The 24,725-nt window shown below is 42.8% G+C and overlaps 1 protein-coding gene across 7 annotated transcripts in view; it reads right to left on the bottom strand.

Annotated features, from left to right (window-relative positions):
• LOC138179234 (uncharacterized) overlaps positions 1-24,725 on the bottom strand; it is a 210,903-nt gene that overhangs the window by 139,694 nt on the left and 46,484 nt on the right. For 6 of the 7 annotated variants that reach the window (XR_011172968.1, XR_011172970.1, XR_011172969.1 and 3 more), the window contains exon 2: positions 3,023-3,127. The exons of the other annotated variant lie outside the window; for it this stretch is intronic. The gene's annotated coding sequence lies outside the window, so the exon portion shown is untranslated. The remainder of the gene's footprint in view (positions 1-3,022; positions 3,128-24,725) is intronic. 7 annotated transcript variants of the gene reach the window in all.

Raw genomic sequence — 24,725 nt, 5'->3', positions numbered from 1 at the left:
CATATTAATCTAAACTAAATCGTTTCGTGCTGCCGATCCTATGCTGCCAGCCACGACAGCCACACGAATTTCACGGAAACACGAACGGCCTGTTAGACCAGGCTGATTATAATTCTGGAGGCAAATACGTCTGTGGCTTATTAATGGGAGGCAATCTTTCTTAAGGTGCTTCGTTCATCGGCAGGAAATTTCTATAATTATTTTAGTCCCGGAGCTCGGAGCTCATTAGGTCGGCAGAGGGTCGTGTTGCTCCTCCTTCGCTTCTTCTTCATCTCCTTCCTCTGCTCTTCCCCTTCGCACGCCCCTTCTTGTGTCTCTTCATGGTCCATCTTCGTTTCTACCTGCCCCATCGTCCCACCTTTCTAACCACCGACCGGAGCACACTAACCTTCTCATTCTTCTTTTGCTCGGAGACTAACGCCCGCCCATTTTTTCTTCTTCCCCTCGATCTCCTTTCTTCTTTCTCTTCTAGTACTTCTTCTTCTTCTGCTTCTTGCTCTTCTTCTATGGACAAGCCGCCTTGCCCTTGTCCTTGTCGATGATCCCGTGTTCTCTTTTTGTCAGCCGAACCGACCAACGAAACATCTGCATCGTATATCTTCCGCACGCATTTCTCGGCTCTACCACTTCGGTAATTATCGTTCGGCACCTGTTGGCGGAAATATTGTCCGCCACCAAGCAACGCCTCGTTGTTTTTCCAATTCTCAGCTTGCGATGGAATTTTCGAATGATGTATAATAAGCCAGCGATACACTTACGATTAGATAATAGCTCCGAGCGTGGAAAAATAATTAGGATTTTTCTAGGATTCAACACAGGGAAGAATGGAAAAAAGAAGTTTGTTTTTGTTCGATAGAAACTATGATTTTCGGTTGCATATCGAAAACAATAAATTCGAAAATCTTTATTTATATTTCATGTTTTATCTATTGTTCTCGTTTGAGTTTCGTGTGTTTGTATTTAAGACATTATCGAGGTATGATTAGGCAGGCTAATGTACACTATGTTATCCGCGACAGTAATCTCTATTCGACGTATAAGTTTAAAAATATGGAAGACTAGTCTATAACCTACAACCTGTAACTTGTCTATTCACTAATATTAGGTTGTTCCAAAAGTTTCTTTCGTTTTATAAGGAAATAATGGATACACAACATTGTTTGTTTCATATTGTTTTATTGAATTATGTATGATCATAATAATAGAAGTAGAACAAAATGGATCGTACAAAATTCAATAAAATACTATAAAACTGTAGCGGCACGTGAGCGTAGAAAAAGCCAACAGAAAATTCCCATATTATTGTACTTTTGAACACTAACGATTGTTTTGGTTTACAAGGTCTAAAGATAAACGAACTCTGGACAGATTGTTATTGCCGTTATTTGTAATCTTCAACCACAGTTACATAAGAACTTTTAACTTTTTGTGGTAAAATATAAATGTAAGAACGTGGACAGTTGAATTGTTATCTTTTCTACGATCGGTATAAGAGCATTGAGCAAGATACGATTATAACTGGCGTACACTATCTCTTGTATTTATACGAATTTTAATACACTGGCTGTTACAAATTCATTCACTCGTTTCTTATCAAACAACCTACACGTTTAATCCACCTCAAAACGAAAAAGGGTTATACATGTACTATTTCCTTATGAAATGAAAGAAACTTTTGGAACAACCTAATATTAGTGAATTGTGTATAATCATAATAATAGAAATAAAACAAAACAGATTGTACATAACTCAATAAAATAATATAAAACAAAAAGTGTTGTGCATCCATTATTTCCTTCTAAAACGGAAGAAATTTTTGGGACAACTTAATATTAGTGAATTATGTATAATCATAATAATGGAAATAAAACAAAACAGATCGTACATAACTGAATAAAATAATATAAAACAAAAAATGTTGTGCATCCATTATTTCCTTCTAAAACGAAAGAAACTTTCGAGACAACGTAATATTCTTAGTCGATAAATTATTCGGCAGAACAAATCCTATACAACACGCTCTTTTCATCAATTATAATCTTCGAATTTTACTGCGACCACTCAGTAGCACAAAAGCAACACAGTGATAAATTTCTCGACTCGTGGCAAAGAATTGTTAAGAAGAATAAAATTGTACATTGACCGATAGGAAGAGAAATAAATTTTGAATCGCGTTATCATTGCATCGGCCTGTATTTCTTCTCGGATAGATACTTTCGAACCGAATGCAGAAAACAGCTTGCCTACGTAGAATCGATCACGGGGAACGCGATTTATCAACACGGGGCGAAAATTTCCGCGCGTTGCAAAGGTGCGCCGGCACAATTTCGCGGCGCGATAACGATCGTGATTGATGCGACGCGCCGCAAACGCGCAGAGAGCGAGAAAGTTGCGAAAGTACGGTGGAACGTGGCTCGACGGAAACGCAAATTCGTGTTTCCGTCTAACGACTGCAATTTATTGTGTCGCCCCCTCCCCGTGTCCTCTTGAAATCGGGATCGCGCTGTTTACCGCGATTTTCCGCTTTAACTGGTCGTAAGTAGTCGTAAAATCCGTGAAAAGGCAAGCCGAGAAGCAATGAAAATTTATGTAATCGGCGATTTTCTACGTCAAATGGATTTCATCCTAAGCTTTCCCGTTTAACGTAACGATACCTAACAAAACGACGCAAAAAGCTTCTAAAAGGAATCATTGAAATTCCCGACAACTATGCGTAAAAAGAATTCACCCGCTCGAGAAACGTAAGACGAGTATCTACAGACGAAAAGTAAGAAGCGTTAAGTGTCTCGTAAAAATGCACCGGTTAAAAACGACAGACGAGTCTGTATAAAGTAATAAGTGTTTCTCAAGCAGACTTTCCTGGACTTGTCGTTGTAGCAATGGAAAAATTCTACCCTTTACTTGAAACATCTCTTTCAGGATAATTTTTTAAAGAGTCTCAAGAAGAAAAAGAAAGAAAGAGAAAGAGAGAGACAGGAAAGGTGAAAAGATCCAAATGAAAAAAGAATACTTTTTGACTTACCGAGACGAATGCGTAATTGGAGACTGATACTGGTTCTCGAAGACAGTCTTAATTACTCGAAATATCGTTCATCCGAGGCGCAGATGGTTCGAATTCTCTGGTCCGCTGAAATTCACGTCACGAAGAACTTAAAGTGCGAATTAAACTTCACTGACATCGAATTAGGGACGTAGAACGGGTAACGCTATCCGAACCAGCTAGTTTCTATGCGAAACGAGGGCTCGCAAGTCCCAACACGAATAACGCGGTCCTCCGCGTGCTACACGCGCGCGAACACGCTATGCACAGGCGATTCCCCGCGCATCAACCGCCCGCAATTCGTTGCACGTTGATTGCGAATTTGAATCTTCTTCGTCACCCTTTGATGTTGTCCTCCCGCCCCCTCGACAACATCGTGCGCTGTGTTATTATCGATTTCGATGGCGATTCGCTGAACGGTCCCGCTCACGGTACACTGTGAAATCGTCGCTCTTTTCGGACGCTAATTAACAATCGTTTGCCGTCCCTTGTGGCTCGTCGCACGAAACTGAATGTATATAAGTCGGCGAGCCCTCGTCGACGACTCGATAACAGCCGGAGGTCGAAGTGGGGAGGTTTCGTATTATTGTTGTGACACGAATGAACTCGGTCTCGATTTTGCGACGCATCAACTCGGAGTATGTTTACGTAGAGATTCATGTTGCCTGTTCGCTAGGAGTACGATATTTTTTTTGGAATATTGCTTCGAAATACGGAATTATCAGTTACACAATCGTTTAAAAATGTTTAAATTATCTATTTTTATTTTAAGAATTGATATTTCTTGGATATTGAGGGTGTCTAATAATAAATTGTTTAAGTACATGTTAGTTATTATTTAATACAGCTTAGAATAGCTGAATTTTGAATTGCAACATTAAATAATATTAAACAGTGTATTATTATCGAGCTATTATGAGTAAATCATTTTCGCGGCAAATTTGTTCAAATATCGATGTAACTAAATTATTATATTTTTATGAATATAATCTACGTGTAAATATATACTTTAAATGTCCTAACAAATAAAAATATCCCTCTACTCTGAACATCTTGTATATTTTTATACACATTGTATATTGTGTTTCGCGCTTTAAAATGTTCACATAAATACGAAAGTATTCTAGCGACGAAATAATAACTAATGGAAATGAAGTTCTCAAATGGCAGTAGAATTTAATTTTCCGGAAGATTAAAGAAAGTATCCCAGCATTATTAAAAACACAACTTTCTTTCGGTTCAATGCTACCTTCCGGTTCTTTCCCGTAAATCTGGATTTGCGAGGCACATCGTTCCACGAGGTCTCTAACTTCCGCGGCGAGTATAAATGAGTAAATAAAAATGTCCACGCGGTTTTCAGAAAGTACCGGAAACGTCTTCATTCGAACGAGAAAGGTAAAACCTGTTTCGCCATTCCGGCGACCAGATTACCGACCGTATAAAATACGCGAGCAACGTTTAGGAAGTTGCCGAGGATTCAGTTCCAAGTTCTAATCACAATTACGCGAAACAAATTCCGCTCATCTTCATCCACAGCCCCTATCTCTTCAACCCGCTTATATCTACTCTCATTTACTTTATTACGGATGCAACTTCGCTCATCTAAAGTTCGTATTCGCAGAAAACGCTATAAGTTGCCGGCTATCTACCAAGTCGCTTTCCATCCATGGAAATCGTTCGAATTCTCAAGTAAATCGAGCATACTGGTAAAACTTTTTTAAAAACTTTACTCGACAGAGCGAACCCACCTAAATTCTCTATACAATCCACCACAATAATCATTCTTCGTTAGCGCAAAAGTGTCCGTCCACAGTTGGTTCTTTCGTTTCGAAAAGAAGGTTCGCCAGTCGGCTCGTAGTGCATAATTAAAGAGCCGAGTACGAAAGAAAGAGGGATGTCACGAGTTTTCCATTGTCCAGCGGCAAACATTTCCCCTTCCCATCGGTTACTGACATTCGTAAGCCGGATTTAAGCAGATGTACGTACACCTAACCTAGCGGGCTACTGGCTGGATCCTGCATACTAAACGATGATCCTTTGAACAATCAATGATCCGAGACTCACGCTCACGGAACACGTTGGGCTCGTTACGGCACGCGTGCACATCAGGATCGATCCTCCGTGCCTGGCGCATGCTCGTGGCCATAGCTCGACGGCTCGTACGAGACGAAAACGATCTGTCGGTTCCTCCACGTTTCCACGGTGGTCGGGGCAACGAGAGACAGAAGGTCGAGTGTCTCTCGGACTCGGTGGAAAAAGTAATTTGCAAATTCCACGGAACGTACGCGCGCAGCCGCCTTATGAATATCCGTTCCGGGGAAGTGGCGCGGCGTCCGGCCGTAATTTGTCAGCGTTGACAGCGGTTCCTCCGCGATAACGAAAAAAGAAGAGAACAGACGAGAACCGAGCAAAGAGCCGAGAAAGGGATCTCGTATAAAACGAGATCGAGCCACGGTGATGGTCCATGAAGAGAAATCGAGAAGAAGAGAAGGGAGAGAGTGGGAGAGAGAGAGAGAGAGAGAGAAAGAGAGAGCAGGCTTACAGCGCGCCTCATTAAATAACCCCTAGCTCCTCTTCTAATGATTAGACGTCGCCATGGACCAGGCCGAGCGATAAATTTACAAACCGTCGTAGGACCAATGAAAAGTCCGGCTTTACGAGCAACCCTTGGTGACCATTGTGCGGTAAACTCGCTTCGTTCGCCGCTTCACGAACGATATTCGCCGGGCTTTTTATGTTTCTCTACTTTTGCGACCAGGTCAGAGGTACGGGGATACACTTGGCGGGTTAATTAGTTCTATCTTTGCAATTTTCACTGGTCCCATACTCGTCTCTTCCGAGAAACAACTTCGAAATTATCGCGGAAAGATCACAAAGGGAATGTGTATGTACAAAATTTCTAGTAGCGGCAAGCGTACATGTGTACTTGTATTAATAACAGAAAATAAGCGCAACAGAAAAAATGCTAATTTTCCAGCGAAATCCGGTGCCGTTCTCATTAAACCTTGCCGCATACCGTCATCAGCATGGCGAAACGTGACGCGTCCCATCAAAACTTATCGTGGAGAATAGTCAGGATGGTAAGAGGGTAACCAGCGGCGAAAAATCAGAGCGATAATACGCTGCGTGTTGTGTAGCATTGCGGTAAAACTTCGCGACCAACATATAGCTTGTATTAAACCTGCTAGAAGAACTTAACCAACGCTTCAATACGCTTATCATCTTCTACTGGCGCGTGCAAGAGTTAATAGACACACGCGTTCTCGCAATTAGCGTGAAACAGAGGATGGAAGGGAACGTACAATGAATTTACACGACCGGGGGCCAATGGAACGCATAGTTCGGATTATTACGATCGCCTGGACGGCCTTTGTTCCGTGAATTCAACGTAGAGTCCTGTGTGCCCAAGCTGGACCAAGGCCGAGGGACCGGAGATTTCTGCCAAGACAATTAGTCAGTTAATCTAGTTTCGCGAATCTGTAACTAACGAGTCCCGATTCGTGCCCCTTTCCTCTCCATCTCTCTCCATCTCTATTTCTCTGCTCTTCTGACCGCTTCGCGCTTACCCTGTGGCCTGCCGCCTCTTCCGGCACGTGTGTGCCCTCGCCATTCGCGCGTAATTGCGCCGGAGTAATTGTTGTTTTGCCGACATTAATTATACGCGTAGGCTAATAGCTACGATTTTTTTTTAAACGAGCTGGTGTCGTGCTAATAGACGTCGCAGGTAGACGATCCGTGGTTTTCGTGTGTTATTAGCAAGAAATTATATTGCATGCGTCATTAGACAGGACAGTTATGACTACAGAAGTAGAATGTAAGAAATTGAAATTCTAGAAATATCGTTAATGGTGGTACGTGTTTATGAATTGATGGGGAATCTAAAAACGTAAAAGTACACTGTATAATGCGTGAAAATATGTATATAAAATATTCAAAGTATAATGTCTACCAAAAGTATTCTCATATACCGTCATTCTTCCGCTTTCATAATCAAAATCAAATTTTTCTAGTCGTATGAAAGTATGTATTATTAAATAATGCGAAATTTAACATACTTGAATTTCATCAATCACAACGATAAATATACTTTCTGTGGCCACTGTAGAAAAATGTATAAATATCCTTCTAATAATCAATTTCTACAAAATTAAAAAGATTAGAAAGGATTTCACCTCAAAGATCTTCCCCTGAATTATACTCGCAAGTCGATAGCAACACCCATAAGAAACAAACGCGAGGAGAGATCCAGGTATCGGCCTATCTCGTATTCGACGCGACGATTAATTTGCTAATCTGGATCAGGAGATGACATGGCCCGGAGTTCCGGCGATCTCTGCCGCAACTTTACGGCGAATAGTATCGGTTGTGGTTATACTAATCTTGACTATGTGCTTGCTTGCTAGCGAGGCAACGATCCGTGAAGCATCGATACGAGATCGAGGGGCGTAGTTATTGGCCGCGTCTTATCAGCGAATATTAAGAAGAGCGTTGTGAACGACTACTTGAACGTTCGTACGAGTGCACTCGATTACATAAATTGCAGGTCGATTTATGAGAGAAGCGTCGGCAGCCCGGGGTCTGTCGGTTAATAACCTGATTCCCAGGATTTACGATACGCTTTCTAATCGAAATTTATGGCGGGAATATGGTAATCGATAAGAAACTATGCTAATAAATAGCACGGCCGCGGCTTCGGCCGTAATTCGGAACCCTGGTCACCTGACCGACGCACATCGCCGGCCGCCTCGTTTAAATTATTTCACCAGCAGCCACCAGTTTTCCAAACCAGCCCATCCATACTTCTTCGCCACTCGTTATTTATCCCTTCATCCATCCCTGATATTTAAGGTCGAAGTTCGTGTGCTTTTATTGTATTAACATATACATATACATATCGATTTATTTAATCAGTTTTCCATTAGCCTTTATTGCTTTTCCCAGTGGGATGACTTTTCAAGAGATTTCAGTCTTTTCTTTAGAGAATTTTTGTGGTTCGATACGGTCATCTTTCATCAAAGTATTGCTCGACTGTAAATTGGAAAATTTTTTGGTATTGAAACGCCGATGGTATTGAAAGCTGGGACTATTGGCGGAAGTAAATGAAGGACGTTGCATTTCACGGCAATGTGGAACAATGGAGCGTCTATACGACGATATCAGTGTAATTAGACGCAAACTAGTTACGGTAACCGCGATTGTTCGACGATGCAGAGACACGATTCACCCGGAGGAACGGGTAACTTCGACGTCTGGACGATTAGCTTCCGCTTGGGAACCGCCTTCTCGTCAGGCTAAATAATTCCACAGGCACATTCGGTGTACCGATACGTTTGGATATAGTGAATTTTAAACAAAAATTATCCTTCTATTGCCTTATGTTACGGTATCCTACTGTTTTTGGTACGAAATAACTCATAGAATATCAGTTCTACATCCACGACATTTCTATTTCACTTGCACGTTATTCAACAAACTCCGAATCCCCTCTGAGGTTCCTCAAGGAAATTTATACCCGGGATATATCCTTCTTCCTTACTCGACTAACACGCATTAAATCTCATCCGAGAAAACCACTAAGCTTCGAGTCATCGTCGGAGGCTGATCCAACAGGACAGAAATCCAGTTAACGGCTAGGAATAGCACGGAACGTTAGCAGGGCCGTCTCTGAAACCAACCCTCGGGCGATGTATTAAGAATGCACGTGAATGACGTGAAACGAATTCCTATGCAAAGCGACAAGAGAAAGAGGAAGAGGGAGAAAGAGAGAGAGAGAGAGAGAAAGAGAGATGGTGTGAAGGAGGAAGAGAGAGAGCAAGAGAGACAACGAGAGGAGCCGACTGGCTTGGTCCTGCGTCTAACTAGCAGCTCGCATCATTAACGGGTCTTGTTTGTTTTACAGCGTAGAAAGGACACGCCCACTTCCTCGTCATTCTCTTCAGATCCTTCGTAGCCAAGCTTCGAGCGGTGCCCTCCCTTAATCTCCCCGACTCTGTCTACACGGTGTGTCGTTTGCTTCGAGCCGCTTCAATTTCAACTCTAGAAACCCTTCCGGTTGCGACCTCGCCTCTTTGGACAGTGGTCGCTTTGAGGCTTCCCTGTGATTTTTGCGTAGACGCGCTCCTGCGAGTATTTGATCTGCACTGTCGTTTGCAGGGAACGCGTTAAGAATTAGATACGTAGAATTCGAAATATTATATTTCTCGTTGAGTTTCAAAATTTTCGTAAACGATGTATAAATTTCAGAGCAGGGATTTCCCGAAAGAAGGAAAGAAAAAATACCTTGTGCATAAATTAGCTAACCCCTCATAATCCGCTGATTATTCGGCGCAAATATTTACTGGACATTGTTCAAACGATATTCATCTGCATTCTAATTAGAAACGGTTTATCCGCCGCGTCATAAATTATTCATCCACGTGGAAAGTCACGAAACGTCACGCAATCTGCATGCAATTTTTCATGGCACAAAGTGGCCGGTCAACCGGCGAATATTTTATTTTATTTGCTTTTTCCCATGAACCGTGTACGCACCAGACAGAGAGAGAGAGAGAGGAAGGGACGGCGCTCGTTATCCCGTTGACGAGGCGACCGTCACCTTTTGCCCGGGCCAAAAAGCTTCCACTCTATTTTCTCTCCCTTGTCGTTCACCATCGTTCTCGTTGCCGGTTGAACGATAGAGGACACCCTGTATACACGGCCACGATGGACCACTCTCGCTCTCGTTCCACCCCACGGTGCGTATATACATATTCATGGTGTCATTAGCGCCCCGTGAAACATGCTATTGGTAAACGTTTCTGCTGCTCTCTTCTCATAGATGATTGCGGCACGCATCGGCCCGGCATTGCCTTCTTATAAATTATTGTCGGCTCGTTTCGCGGAACGTCAATGCCGCCCTCCATGACAAAGTGGTCAGCCTCGTAAAGCTTGCGAGACTCGCGGCCATAACACGAGCCGCACGCTCTTCTACCACGAGATATCGATGTGGAACTGTAGCGACTCGGATCCGTAGATCGTAATCATCGATCGATCTTCCCCTTAACGCCCGGTTACTCGAGTAACCAAGAAAGCTGTCGGTTCGACAGTCTCTGGGGGCCTTTTCGCTGAGACCGCGATTTATTAGCCGTATTTAATAATCAACAATAGCGTGGCGGCTGGTAATAAAAACAGCCACTCGGAAAGCCCGTGGCTTGCCAATAAGAGAAGCTTGTCCACCTTTATCACGGTCGGTTTATCGTTTTCATCGCTTCCCTCTTTCTCTCTCTCTCTCTCTCTCTCTCTCTGTTTCTTTCTCTCTTTTCTTCGTTTCTCCGTCCGTTCTGGCTTTATTGATATTTTAGGTGTGCCGCGTCGAATATTCGAGCGAAAGAACTAGAGTGGTCGTAACACGAGGCAAGGGAAACAGCGGAATTCGTAAATATTATGGAACGTATCCGGGGATAATCTTGTCTGGATGGTTCAGTAATTAACCCGTTTTTTAGTCGACCGGTAATAAGCATTTTTCGGTTTACCATGTTCGCTGCGTATAATTGGTTTTTATCACGGCCCGTGTATTTCGTCCATGTGTTGTTTTGCCCGACTATTTTTAACACTGTGCAACCGATCGACTATATATCCGCGTATCTCGTGTTCCGTTTCGTTTATTAATTCGTTATATTGCGAGTGGAGCGCTCGATACGTCATTATGCTCCGTTTTTCCATCCGGATTTCAATTTGTTGCCGCCATTTTTCTTCGGCCCGATCGACCTGCTATTCGTGACGGGATACGACAAGGAAATCATGGCGACCGCGATATCCATTCTTCTCTTCTACCTCCGTATTATTTATTAACGATGCCGCTTTATTAATTGCGCGAGGATTGAACCTGGCAGTTTACTGATACGAACCGTATCGATTGAACGCCGAGCAGATTGCAGCTCGAACCTATCCTTCTTCCTACAATTTTACACGTTCAATCGAGAAACGACATTTTTATTAAACTACATTCTTCCTTGTACCGATTTTATCGAGTGAATTTAGAATATTCAAACAACTTGCTGTATAATCTACACTCACGTTATATAGAGAAGATGATTGGAAGTTTTATTTAAATTAGCAAATAAATTCCAAACTGTAGAATATAACAAGATACAATAGTTAGAATTGCAATGATACTTTCAGAGATGTGCGCGGTGTGCGGCAGTGGTCAAGTAGTGACTAGGAATGATTTAGGAGAAAGTGAACACTAGTGACCACTGACAGACCACAGAGTGACGCTGTCCATAACAGGTACTCGGTCAAGAGACAGTTTGTAGTTTAAAGGTCAGCTTCAGGCAATTGGTCATTCGAGAAAATTGTAGAAAATCGACATTGCAGAAAATCGGATGCGTTTTAATTGGATTATATATTTCCAAAATATACAGTGTATATACGTAAGGACTTAGTGTATCATGTAATAGGAACTCTTTGTCGACAAGCTTTGTAATTTAAGATAAAGAAGACTGTGCTAAATGTTCAAATTTTTGAAGAATTTCCTTGGAATCTGCGATTATCTTTGTCGTCTTCTTGTTATAAATGAACTTAAGGTTGCAAATAATTCGTTTCTTTGGAAATTTATCACGTTTCACGCGTTCATATAGAAACAGATAAATAGTAACATTAGCCAATTTGATTTCTGAGAACTTTACGCGCTCACGTTACACATATTCACTGGATACCTAAAAATAAAAAATTCTTAAAAGAAAAAATTTACGACCGTTACTTAATCTCTTAAATAATCTCAGAGTTGCAATTTATTAAAGAAATTCTTTTTCCTTAGATTTTATCCTCGCCTCCAACGATACTGTATGTCGATTCACTCGAACCTCCAAGTCGACTCGATCGCACAATTACGTGGCAATCAGACATCTCCGACGCGACAGATCATTCGAACCTGGCTAAAGGAACGGAACGATAGAATCCTAATTGGCAATAAATAACACGGTATGCGCGTAACATGCCGGGATCGGTAATAACGATCGGTGGCCGTGACGATCGATGCCGATGTTCTATTTAGTTGGCGGAGAATTAATTACGCCGGCGAATCTGCCAGGATTTAGAATCGAATTACGTAAATGCAATTACACGACGATGCGCAACGGAGCGCGATTCAAGGTAATTCGTACTCGCTCTCATCTTTTATTTACTTTTTTCTCTCGTCTTGTTCCACCATCGCCACCCAATGCCGCCCTGTGTCACAACGGCATTAAATGAAACTCCTGGCGAACACTTACTGCGCTCAGTTTACGATTAAACTCCGTCATTGTCGCCACTCTGCCTGATATTCAACTTCATTAAAACGAAACTGTAGGTTCTGCGTTTATTAAGTTTTCCTCTCAACGCGATTCATCGTGTAAATGTATGAAAATTCGTAGTCTTTGATTAATAACATTCATTGTGACCAAAAGCAATCTAGAAGCTCGATTGTTTCTTATCGATACCTATTACGCTTTACAAATATCCCATTAGATCCAATTAGAAAACGATGTTCGTATGAAAGCCGATATCCACCGCATCGCACAATGATCTTGTCTCTTAATCGGCTTAGTATCGTGGAGCCGGTATTTTAAAAATCTTAATCATACGATACTTCCCGGCTGTCGTATCCCGTTGATTTACGAGTCAATTAATCGTTCGTACGCAAACCAACTCACCGATGATGGTATTAAATCGTCCGAATGGTACAGCCCGAAATCCATCGCTTAACAAATTATTCAGATATGCCTGTTAAATCTACAAACTGATATTTTTTGGATTCTAGCAGTTAACAGATACTCAAATCAACAACGAAGATAAATGTTAAAGAAATAATATGAAAAAATGATATATATGATACTATGTGGTAAATCACAAAGAAGCTTCATGATACAGTTGGCGATGACACGCGATTACTGACGAGCGGATCTAAAGGAGGGGGGAAAGAAGACAGGACAAGAAACAGGCGGAAGTTGAAAAAGAGTAAGGTGCAACGCGAGTCTTAGCGGAGTTTCTCGTCTAAGAGAATTAAATGTACTCTCCGAAGCGTCAAGATCGATCGTTATGATTAGTCGACATTAATCATCCCTGATATGAAAAGGAACAATGGCTAACGAGGTCGTGAGGGGCGAAGTCACGTTGCTAATTACGCCAGAAAGGGATTCCAGGAAGAACAATGCTCGCGCCGTGAGATTTCTTATTGTTTCGGCCGTTTTATGAGCAGCTTTTTAGCGTGTGCACTTCGTTACGATCGACTTACACCGGAACGAAGTTACGTGGCTTATCGTGAAACGAGATGGCAGTGCTAATAGGGCTTAATAAATTTAACGAATTACCACTGGGAAAAAGACTAATGATTTTAGGATTGTTGCAAATTCAACGGGAATCACGTGATCTACTCGCTATTTTCGAGCTCGTTTGGAATCTTTCATGCGCGTGACACGTACTAACGACACTCACCATCTGCAAGAAAAGATACTCATTGAATTTGAAATTGTTCGAACGACATCAAGTTCCTTCTAGGTGTGCAAGAGATTGCCGAGACATACTGCTGAATAGCACTTATGCCACTACCTAACCCCTATCTTCCTGCGACATACACTTCGAAAGAGCCTAAAAATCGTGTGCTGAAACAGTTTTAAGTCGATGGGAAAGGAAAAGACTATAGAATACGAAAAACTTGACAACCTTCCCCTCGTGCAATAAATATCATCCCTCGTACTAATTAACGTTCCTGTTCACTCCATTTCGTTGATCGATTATCTGAAAACCTCTTTGCCCGGAGTTGGTCCCGGCCGCTCGTTACCACGGATAATCGAACCAGCGAGAGTTGGTTCGCGTCTTAAACACGCGTCTACGCGCGTCTCTAACGGCGCCGCTAAAAAATGGTCGACAGGATAAAAACGGGAGTGAAGAGATAGGGAGAAGGGCGAAGGTAAGAAGCCGTTCGATCTTGTTCGAGCGGCTACGTGCCCGGTTAAAGAATCAGCGTGTGCTTGTTGCGTACACGGGTCTCCGAGCAAAAATCAAGTCAGTTTAGAACACTTACTCTGCCATTAATGCCGTCATCTGCGCCGGTTCGGCCATTAATCGCGGCAAGAGCAGAATGCCTGGATCTTACGTGCCGGTTAAACCGTGGCAACGGATCGCCTCGTGGCTCATCTCGACGCTTTCGCCTCCCTCTTCCTCTACGTCCTTTGGCTTCGTTCCCTCGTCACGGCCGAAAGTTGCCTTCGCTCGCGCGACCGAGAGGCAAGCTGTGTTCTCGCAATTTGTTGCCAAATTTATTACGTGGCCGGAGATAAAAAGTACAGATCGACCATCGAAAAAAGCTATAACGAATGACGTATCGTTCCGCGCCGCTTGCCTTATAACCTCTTCATTCCGACGAGCCGAGCCCGAAACGGGAGAGAAAACGAACAAGTGAGAGCGGCACGCGGTGAACGAACCGAACGGCGAGCAACGAAAGTAAAGAATGGAACGAAAGAGAGAGGAGAAAGGGAAAAGAAACTGGGAGATTCATCCGCGAAATTGTTTTTCATCTCGTGCTTTCTCCTCCCTCCCCCCATCCGCCCTTAATTCGATCTCCTTCGTCTTCCACCGGACGCAACTGTAATTATTTCTTTGCAAATATTTAGCAACGAGGCGTACGTAAATGCCGCTTAATTGCGTCACCGGGATGCACTCCCGTTTACCACTTCTTTAATAATATGTTCTTAATGGCCCTCCCCGGCATTCGCTTAATTGCCGCCGTTTATCCACCGCAATTATACGTAGTACTCTCTAATCCGTTTATTACCGTCGCTCTTACTTTACTCTTTTCGAAGTGACGTTTATCATGGCCGGATTAAAAGGAACTAAATCGTCTTTATTAAACGCTCAATTAGCATCATTCTCCGGGTTCATCGTGTCTTTTTTCATCAATGTTTCGCCACTTTGCGCATCCTTCTCTTTGGTTCGGACGATATCGATCGTTTTATCGGTCGAGCGAGATTGTTGAAATTATTGGTTTGTACGAGAAACTGATACTCGTACGCGGATTCATTATCGCATATAAGAGCTTGAAACGTTTCATGCTCGAAGAATCGAAGAAACATGCTCGGTGAACGGAAGTGCACGATCGATCGGCTAATTACTCTGATGTTATTACTAAATAATTCGAAGTTCATACTATTGCGACGTGTCAATGATAATTTCTTCTAATTCCACGAATATTTGATGAAAGTTTTCCAAGACAGCTGTGTCCTAAGATTGTGTTTCCATAGTAAGTTTCCAAATTTCTGCGTTTCGTCGAATATATAGCAATTCCATGCTTGTAATCCGAATGTAGCGACAAGAGAAAAATCAGAGGTTGAAGTTTAAACGTCTTTCCTCCTCTATTTACTCCATTAAAAATCAACTGGCCGTGTAACCACAGAACGTTTCAAACATGGCTCAGGTTGTATTACTGATCTCCTTATCCTTGTTTTGCGAAAAGAAAAAAGCAGGCAGTGAAAGAACGCGTGCACGCATCGCCGGTCGCATATTTTCCAGCGAGTGGAGGAGTCACGTAATTTCAAATGCGCTTAACTTAAAAGCATTTATCTGTAACCGTATTATTACAACAGCAGGACTACGATAATTCGTTTCGATGTTGCTGGAAAGAGGATTTACCTGTCCCGAGGCTGAAAACGGCGAGTTCGGAGCGACGTGTTTCTCTTCGCTAGCTCTCCGATTCTAGACTCCTTTCGGCGCGGTAGGTGGTGGCTGAAATCTCTTCCATTCACGAGTTTCGATACTAATCGCAAGGTCATCGAGAATTCCCTATAGAGGTTCAGCCGATAATCTCGCAGCAGGACCTTCTCTCCTCGGAAAGGATTCGTGGCTTATCGTGCTCGAGCATCGAACAGACATACTTTTCCGTCTTATTCTTTCCCCTTTCGTTCCGTTCAACCTTGCTCCTATTCCATTTCTTTCTTTTCTCTCTCTCTCTCTCTCTCTCTCTCTCTCTATCTCTTTCTTTCCTCTTTTTCCTTTTTTTTGACTTCCTTTTACGCCTCTGCCATTTCTTTCTCGTCGTCTTCGCACTGTATACCTGTGTCTACCTGTGCATACGTAGTATCCTTTTTGTTGTTTTTCTGGTCGAAATCTGACGCCATAAATCAGCGGGATTACAAAGCATCGACTGCCGGAGATTGCAGCTTGTTTTGGGTCCTTCGGGACGAGAAACTTTGTATCGGTCGGCGGTATAGAAAAATGAAACGCTCTTCATGCATTATTCAGTCTCCTCTAGCCAGCTCCCGGTTACAAGCTCCGATGATACGTGCCGCTGTATACGCAGCTTCTACGCTGATTTGTCTTTCGGTCTCGCGCTGAAATTTTATACACCCCTGCTCGAGGGATGCCCACTCTCCATGATTGCCTATTAGCAACGCGATCTGCGTGTAAATTTAGAGTGGAGAGTGAAATCAACTGTTCCATCGACTCTGATACCTGTCATCAAGGGGAATATGAAAACTAATATTCTGGACAGATTTTGCTCTGTGACGATCGTCAAACTATGTAGTTACAGCCAAGTTAAGGGATAATTGGAGAGGGCTGAACTATCCAAAGGGAAGTGACACGAGTTCTAATTGAATAGAACAAGGTTGGAGCTGGTTCGGTGAACGAATGGCCAAATTCTCAGGATCTGTTCTGGGCTTTTTCTGTCTTTTGGATAGAAAGAGTTGGACGAGAGTCGCGAGGACGGCGCACAAGGCGGTAAAACGCGTTTCTGCCGAATGGTTGAAAACCGCAGTCGCGAGTAAATGGTACCTTTGTCCGCGGTTACGGTTTTTCATCGCGCAGAATTTGAATTTACTCGGCGGCTCGGTGAAAAAGAGAAGAAAAAATCCGCATCACCCCTATTCGACCATGTCGCGAAATCAAAAGTTGCCAACAATTTTTCCTCGCCACCGTTTCCTTCCTGTTCTCCTCGTACCGCTTTGTACGCCGTTCCAATTGCACCGCGGTTGCAATTGTAGCGTGCAACCCAAAACGGTTTCTTTTCGCCCGGAAGAACAAGCCTGCCTTCCTCGTAGTAAATCTTCTCTCGTAAAAGCGAACACCTCTTGTTTGTTCGTTTCGTGAAAATCAAGCCGGCTACGGTGGAAATTTTCTTTATAATAATAGTAAATTGTTCTTTACAGAATGAAAGAAATATATTCAGGAAAGATATTCAAGAAAACAATTTTTCTGGTATTTCTCCCGGTAAAAATGAATCACCTCGTATTCTATACGAATATGACTCGTGAGAACCAAAGGCTTATTACCGGCGACTCTAATACGACCGATGCGTAGCATCCTTCTTAAGATCCACCCTAGAAGTCATCTTCTCCGAAGGCGAACAAAATCGAGGTGAAAAAAATGAACACAGTCGTCTGGAGAATCGAAGAAGATTACGGCAAATCGCATTAACATCTGTGAGGCTCCGTCTCGAAGAGATTCCCTTGAGGCCCGTTCAGAGAGAGCCGCAGGCTTCAACCCTTGATCCTTTAAACTCTCTGTCGCACGATCGTCGTACCATGTCCCATGATCGTTGACAATGAGCTCTGTCCTTTACCTGGCCAACTATCTCGACTCACCTCCGGGATAGAAGGACTGGGTCAGGATTCGTGGGGAAACGGAGCGTGCATGCATCCCTGGAGCCCTTAACGCAGTCTCCGAGACTAATCAGATGAGAGATCTAATCGTTGATCCGCTTGGTCTATATTTGTACGCAGCAAGACGGATGTCGCCCGCGGAGAATTGAAAAGGTACCTATACGTCAACTAAAACGGAGAAGAATCGACTGTAAAGGGGTGGGGGTTACTTAAAAGAGGGAGACAAACGTTCAGGAATAAGGCTTAAATCGCCAACACACGGAGAGAAAGGAAAGAGAAGAAGGGGTTGCTCTGCGTCTCGAGATTTCCTTGGTTGGGTTGAAAGACAGCCGTGGGACGATACCGGTCCAAAGTGTGCGCACACTATTGCTCGTCCCATTTATTCTATGTCGTGTCGCGTGTTGAATCTTTGTCGTCGGATGCACGCACGTATCCTCGTGTGCGTACATCCGACGACAAGCCGCCCGCGGATCCAGAGACCCTCTGGCTAGAAGAATGCCGGAGATAAAATCGCGCAACCCCTGCACTGGCAAGGGGTGACACGCGAAAAGGGGGTAGTCGAGCCCCGTGCTTTCACGAACGACCGTCTCGTCTGAATGTACGCACGTGTACATTCATTCGTGTACCCACGTACACTACGACTACACTTTGGTTCTCTATCATCGCGATGCGGCGGCCTGTCCTCCCGCGACCACCCCTCCCACTCTATTCTTTCTTCCTTCGCCCTTTATTTTCATCCCCTTTCGCGCCAAGCCCTTGCCTTCCCCATTCGGCCGATTCTGCCCTAGCGGCAACATAGTTCATTGCTGTTTTTAAAGCTTCTGCCATACAGAAAGTATGTGACAGTTTGTTTTGAAAGGGAAAGAGGAAAAGGGGTGGTCCGGGGGTGGCGGTTCCGCTGACACAGGAGACGCGTTCCTTCGCTACCATTGTAAGCTCGATACCTTGAGGATATTTCAAAGTTTAATAGAGTTATGCCCGGCCAGCCATTGAGGGGAGAGGAGCAGTGTATTTGCGGTAGACAGCTCCGCGTTCCAACCCAAGTCCTTTGCCTCGGTCCGAAGAAACGGGCCAAAGGAACACGGGGCCAGCTTTCTATACGACTCTGCTTTTTTCATCGCTTATTTATATAATGGATTTACCGTGAACCTCGTCGGAGATCGAATCGCTACACGACTGTGCCGATTGTTGGAAATCCGTATCTCAATCCTACTACCCTTTCGTTCTTTGTGATGCACCGCGTATTTCGACGTTGAGAACTGTGTGTTGCTGCCACTGCAGATGTTCATGGGAACATTTGGGAAAATATCAGGCAGCATTATCAACGATATACCGTTCTACGTACCTTGAAGATTATCGTATTCTTCTTTCGCCGAGGATTTACGTTACTGATGACGTCAACCAGAGTATTAATTCTTAATTTCATCAGAAAATTAGAACGCGAATATCTCAGATATTCGTAGAAAAGTTTGAAGAAAAACTTCCCATCGAAAATCTACGCTTGTGACGATAGTAAGCAAAACTTTCAAATAACCAATGGTTGACTCTACCTAACCCAAGGATAAAGTAACGATAGGAATTTCGAATTCTCTTACGATCCGTGATGGTGGATCCTATCAAATCATGACTAGCAACAATGATGATATAACGTTGCCATAAAGACAGCCAGCCAATGTCTGGTCTCCGTAACGGCAAACAGCATCGAGATTCAGCACCGATTTCCAGTTACGTTTTCCATGTAAACAGCGGCGGCCGGGGCAATATCTTCTGGGAGCGGCGATCGTTTATGCATTATTCGATTCGCGGCCGCCCATTTATCCCATTTTCCTTCTTGCAGCGCAACGTGCATTAACACCAGCGGTCGGCTAACTAGATTCGCATATCTCAAAATGCACTGCCTGCATGTGTTGTAATTCGATGTGATTAACAGCGCCGCGTGTTCGTAACTATATGAACAAGTTGGCAATATTACCCACCTGGCCGTTTTAGCGCGAGCGCGTTCAACCTTCCGCCGCACCCTTTCGCCGTCCGGGATATTGCACTAGTCTGCGCATTCGGAAATTTAATAACGGTCGAACCTGATTTCCGCCAGTATTTAAAGCCACGTTCGTTTATCTGCCCGATAGGACACGCGACTTCTCCGGAACCAACCGTCAGGGTATTTATTAATGCCGGTGACTAGTAACTTGCTATTTGTGAAATTTCATTAATCACGTTAGTTCGATCGTGCAGCCCCCGTGGTTCTGATTTTCGATTATTTATTTCTTCTCTATACTGGAATTAATAGCGTTCCTTTAATTTCACGCAATGTCTTCTGTTCTTCTAGTATTGACTAAGCGTGACAATCTTTTCATATGACGCACACAGTGCGTCACCGGATAGATGGTACAGATACTGCATGACGCATAGAATGCGTTACCGGTTTCCAATGAATTAAGACAAAGCATTATATATGCTTCTCAAAATCAAACTGATCAATTCCACTTTTTTTTAATTTCTCAATTTTATTATCTACATAAATTCGACTCTCAAAAGCAGATGATTATCTACCAGGGATGTAAATATGAAACCGGAATTTTTGTATAGAAAATACACGTTTATTGTATGAAAATGATTAAGAATATTTTATTCGAAGTATTGCCCATCGCTAGCTATACATTTTTCCCACCTGTCTGGAAATTGGTGGATGCCACACCAAAAAAAACTGTCGCTCTTTTGAGGCAAACCAGTCATCGAGCCATTTTCGTACATTTTCGTAAGAAGTGAAGTGCTGGTCAAAAAGTGCGTGTCCCATCGATGCAAATAAATAGTAATCGGACGGAGCCAAGTCTGGTGAGTAAGCCGCGTGCGAAAGTATTTCCCAACTGAACGCTTCGATCGTTTCCTTGACCGGTTTTGCTGTATGCGATGGTGCATCATCACGAAGCAAAATTACTTTGTGTTGCCTTTTTTGATATTCTGGTCGTTTTTCACGCAAAGCTCGATTCAAATCGATCATTTGTTGTCGGTAGCGCTCAGTATTAACGGTTTCGCCAGGTTTTAACAGCTCGGTGGTCTTTTTCGGTGGTCTTCCACGTTCTCGTTCCTCGCGTCAAAATTGCCACTTCTGAATTTTTTAAACCACTCAAAGCACTGTGATTTACCAAGAGCATGCTCATCGTAAGCTTCGACAAGCATTCGATGCGATTCTGCAGCAGTTTTCTTCAAATGGTAACAGAAAATCAATGCTGTCCACAAATCGTAGTTTCCAGGCACAAAATTTGACATGTTCAACGCTATTACAAACTATGCTGTTGTATGAAACTTGTATTGTTCTGAGTCGAAAATGTTTGTGAGATGTCAACAAAGACTTTTGGCATGAATGACGCAGTTTAGTGATAACTACATTCAAAATTCATTACAAATTCCGGTTTCATACTTACAGACCTGATACTTGTGTAAATCATAAATATCATAGTAAGTTGCAAGAGAAGTTTAAAAAATGACAATAATATAATCAACTCTACTCTACTGTTCAATTTTGAAATTGTTCAATGTGGTTTCTGAATGGTCCATACGAATAAACGTATAAGTGATTGAATATTTTCTGTACCCATAGGACAAACGATACTATTATATGATAAAAGTTATATAATAATACTATATAGTAAATAACATTATTATTACATAGTTTGCTTAAGTGTCAAAAATTTTGATTATCTTACATCGGTTAAGGGCGAGGAGGAGCAAGAAAAAGTTTGCCCGTAGACGGATAATTGGCAATGAAAGACAGTGCGGGAGGAAGACTCTCGTAGATCGATTATCAAACGGAAGGGACAATAAGGTTCTCTACAAAACCCTTTCCCAATGTCTTTGATGTTTTCGCAGGTGCAGCCTGGGAGAGGAATGACGAACAAGTACACGGAGCTACTTAAGCCTTGGCTGTGATCGCGTGCAGCCCACGTGCACCAGCATCGAACGCCTTGTGAAAAGTTAATTTTGTTTGGCTTCCTTCGCTTTTCCAGATATTACCAGACGTTCGTTAAGCTCTCTGCCGCCTCCTTCTTCGAGGAGCGACCGGCTGCCACTTTCTCGCTCGTTGTCTCTCCATGGTCTAATTAATTAAAAAACTTGGAGCGGTGCACAAAGTCGATCGACGAGGGTGAAAATTGAACAGTTAACGCGTTGCTTCCGCCAGGAGACAAGAGAAGAACGCCACCGTTAAATCGCCGAGCCACTTTGCTGCAGGAAACCCTGCAGCCATGGTGTCGAGCTGCAAATTTTATTTCCCTAATTTCATCGAACGAAAGGGGCGGAGACGAGAAAGGCGAGGAACAAAGGTAACGACAACAGCTGTTCCAATTGGACGACAAGCTACGACCCAGCCATGTTCTACATGTATAGTGGATCATGAAACTATTCTAACACTAGCCATGCAATAATTGTATATACCGTGCGTGTTATATAAAATATTTTGAAACTTTATTACAACAATTATGAGACACGATTGTCATGATTATATTAATCAAATCTTAGACTGGTTTGAAAACCTACAAGATATTCACTGCAAATATATATTTAGTAAAAAATTAGCATGAACAGATATCTTAAGCATATTGCTATAAATGTTAAAAATGATCCCATTAAATATCGAGGCTCATTAAATGTAACGGATAATCGACTGTTTAAATACTGAATATCTTGTAATTTTTATATATATTTTTGGACTTTTTCACGAATGATATATTCATAGAAAGTGTTAGCAAGTCTCTGAATAATTCTGTAAACGTGTAAACGAGAACAAAGCAACGAGGCATCGTTGATCCCAACGGAAAATCGAAAAGAAGCGGTTTACGAGGCCACGTGCTATGGTTCTAATACGCTACTGGCCAATGCATGGGCACAGAAGTGTCGGCTTAAGCGAACGATGAGCCACATGTTCCGGAGTATAGCTCGTTCCGACCGACACGTGTGGAAACACGGACAGCTCCGCCTTTTTGGGACCCCACACCTCTCATACGGATGGAAATGAACGAAGATAAGGCGAGAAATATTTCACCCCGGAGAATACACAGGGTACGGTCTCGAAATCATAGCGGTGGTGAGCAGCGGTGTGATTTCTCGCCATACGGTATTAATTTGGTGGATACAGTTTTGTAATTTGAAGCGATTGGTCTTTTTCCAGCATTTGCAGTAGAATTTTAATTAATTGAAATTAACCTCTTGTCGTACGATCTCGAAACACATAGGAATTATAGTTTTGACCTGAGATTTATAGAAGAGAATTATACAGAGAGTTACAGAACTGTTCAGTAAATTCAGTTGTTAAATGAATCTATTTAGAGCAAGAATTTATTGAATAAAAACGATTTGTGTTATATATCGACGTAATGTTGAAACAACGAACAGCTAACGTTCATTTAAATAGCTAAACACATCATAAAGGAGGAAATTAAATATCGATTCCACGAATTAATTCCAATTTCTTATATGCAATTATTGAAACTTAAAGTTGCGGTAAATTTGTATCGCTCTGTATAAAAACCGCATGAATTTGCACTTACGCGTTATGATGAAGAGACAACCGGCAGAAAAACGATATATATCGCCCTGGAGTTCAACCCTATCTAAAACAACGACCTCAAGGGCATCCTTCTGCTTCTCCGCAGTCGGTCCACCCTCGCAAACTATTCGCACGACTAAACCGCGACCAGCTCGTATCAAATCCAACAAATCCTCTACTATGTCACTAGTTGGAGAGTCGCCAGTTAATATACTTTCCCAACGATAAATTACTGGCGCGGACAAAAAGTGTCCGCGCGGGATACGCGCGTACAAGCATCCGGATCAAGCTGGTTCGCTTAACGAATCAAGAGGGAGCTTACATTCGCGATAAACGGCAGCTACGCCTATCGTAACTATCGTATCGCTTTGGTCTATGTGGACTTAGAAACCAAATGGAGTAAGTTTTCAAACTACGCGCATCCACCATTAACACTAGAATTAACGATGACGATGAAACTTGTACCAAAGAGATTACAATGTAACATTTATGATAAAATGTACGCTTCCGTTCATAAATAATGAAACATTTGCAGAAATTGAGGTATACGTCAAAAATTATTAATTTTTACAGAAACATACGATTCGCAATACATTAAAACTTCACCTATTATTAAATTGCGTGACCCCAGTTCGCGTAAACCTGGAAGCTACGTTATTTTATTTACAATGGGAATGATGTTCATAGTTAAAATCGTTTGATCTTGGTCCACGTGAACTTTGGGGAAAACCGTCACCAAGTGGCGAAGAAAACTTTTATTTGATAAAAAAGAAGCTACGCTTATCGTTAAAATTGATTGACTTCGGTTCACGTGAACCATTTAAGAATCAAAGAAGCAGCGTACAAATGTCCTGTTCGCGATGGAAGAAAATTTCGTGTGATTCTCGTATGTACGTAGACTTAAAATCCCAACGGCCGAGAAAATGAAAATCCATATTATAAGAGGGACCACGCCTAACGTTAAATCGCGTGATTTCTACGCGAGTCTGGATGAGAACGACGTTGTTCTGGCCGTGCAATTAACCACTTTTATTAATAGCCGTGCGTTCAGTCATGACTGATGCATCCCTTGGGTGCTCGTGGTCCCTTCGAGCGCGGGGACAGCCTCGTGCAATGCGCGCGTTTATAATCGTTATGTCTTTTCGACGATTCCTCGCGGCCAGGCTGGAGATTTACGAGGGTTTCGCGCGATTCGTGTGCCTCGACAAGCCCGTCGCTATGTAAATCGCGACAGTTACACGAGTATACGAGAACCTGAATATTTGTCGTCGATGTTCAACCGGCTGCCGCGCCGGAGGTTGCTATCCCAAAAGAGGAACAGAACGAAACGTGAAACAGTTGGCTTCGAAAAGTTTCGTCTACGAGGGATGGGCCTCGCAAGGAGAGTATTTAAAACGTGGAATTCGACTGAAGAGACGGCTTTGTTTTGGTAAAGCCTTCCATGTGTGAGACGAAAGCCGACTTTATGGGACTCCAACGGGTCATGTTTGGAAAATACTACAATAATCGCGCCGGCGTTCCTGCTTCTACT

The sequence above is a fragment of the Bombus flavifrons genome, chromosome 4, assembly GCF_040668555.2.
Source record: "Bombus flavifrons isolate JBK064 chromosome 4, iyBomFlav1_principal, whole genome shotgun sequence".
Lineage (NCBI taxonomy): Eukaryota > Metazoa > Arthropoda > Insecta > Hymenoptera > Apidae > Bombus > Bombus flavifrons.
Note: the sequence above shows the minus strand (reverse complement) of the source record. Positions and strands in the feature narration are given on the sequence as shown.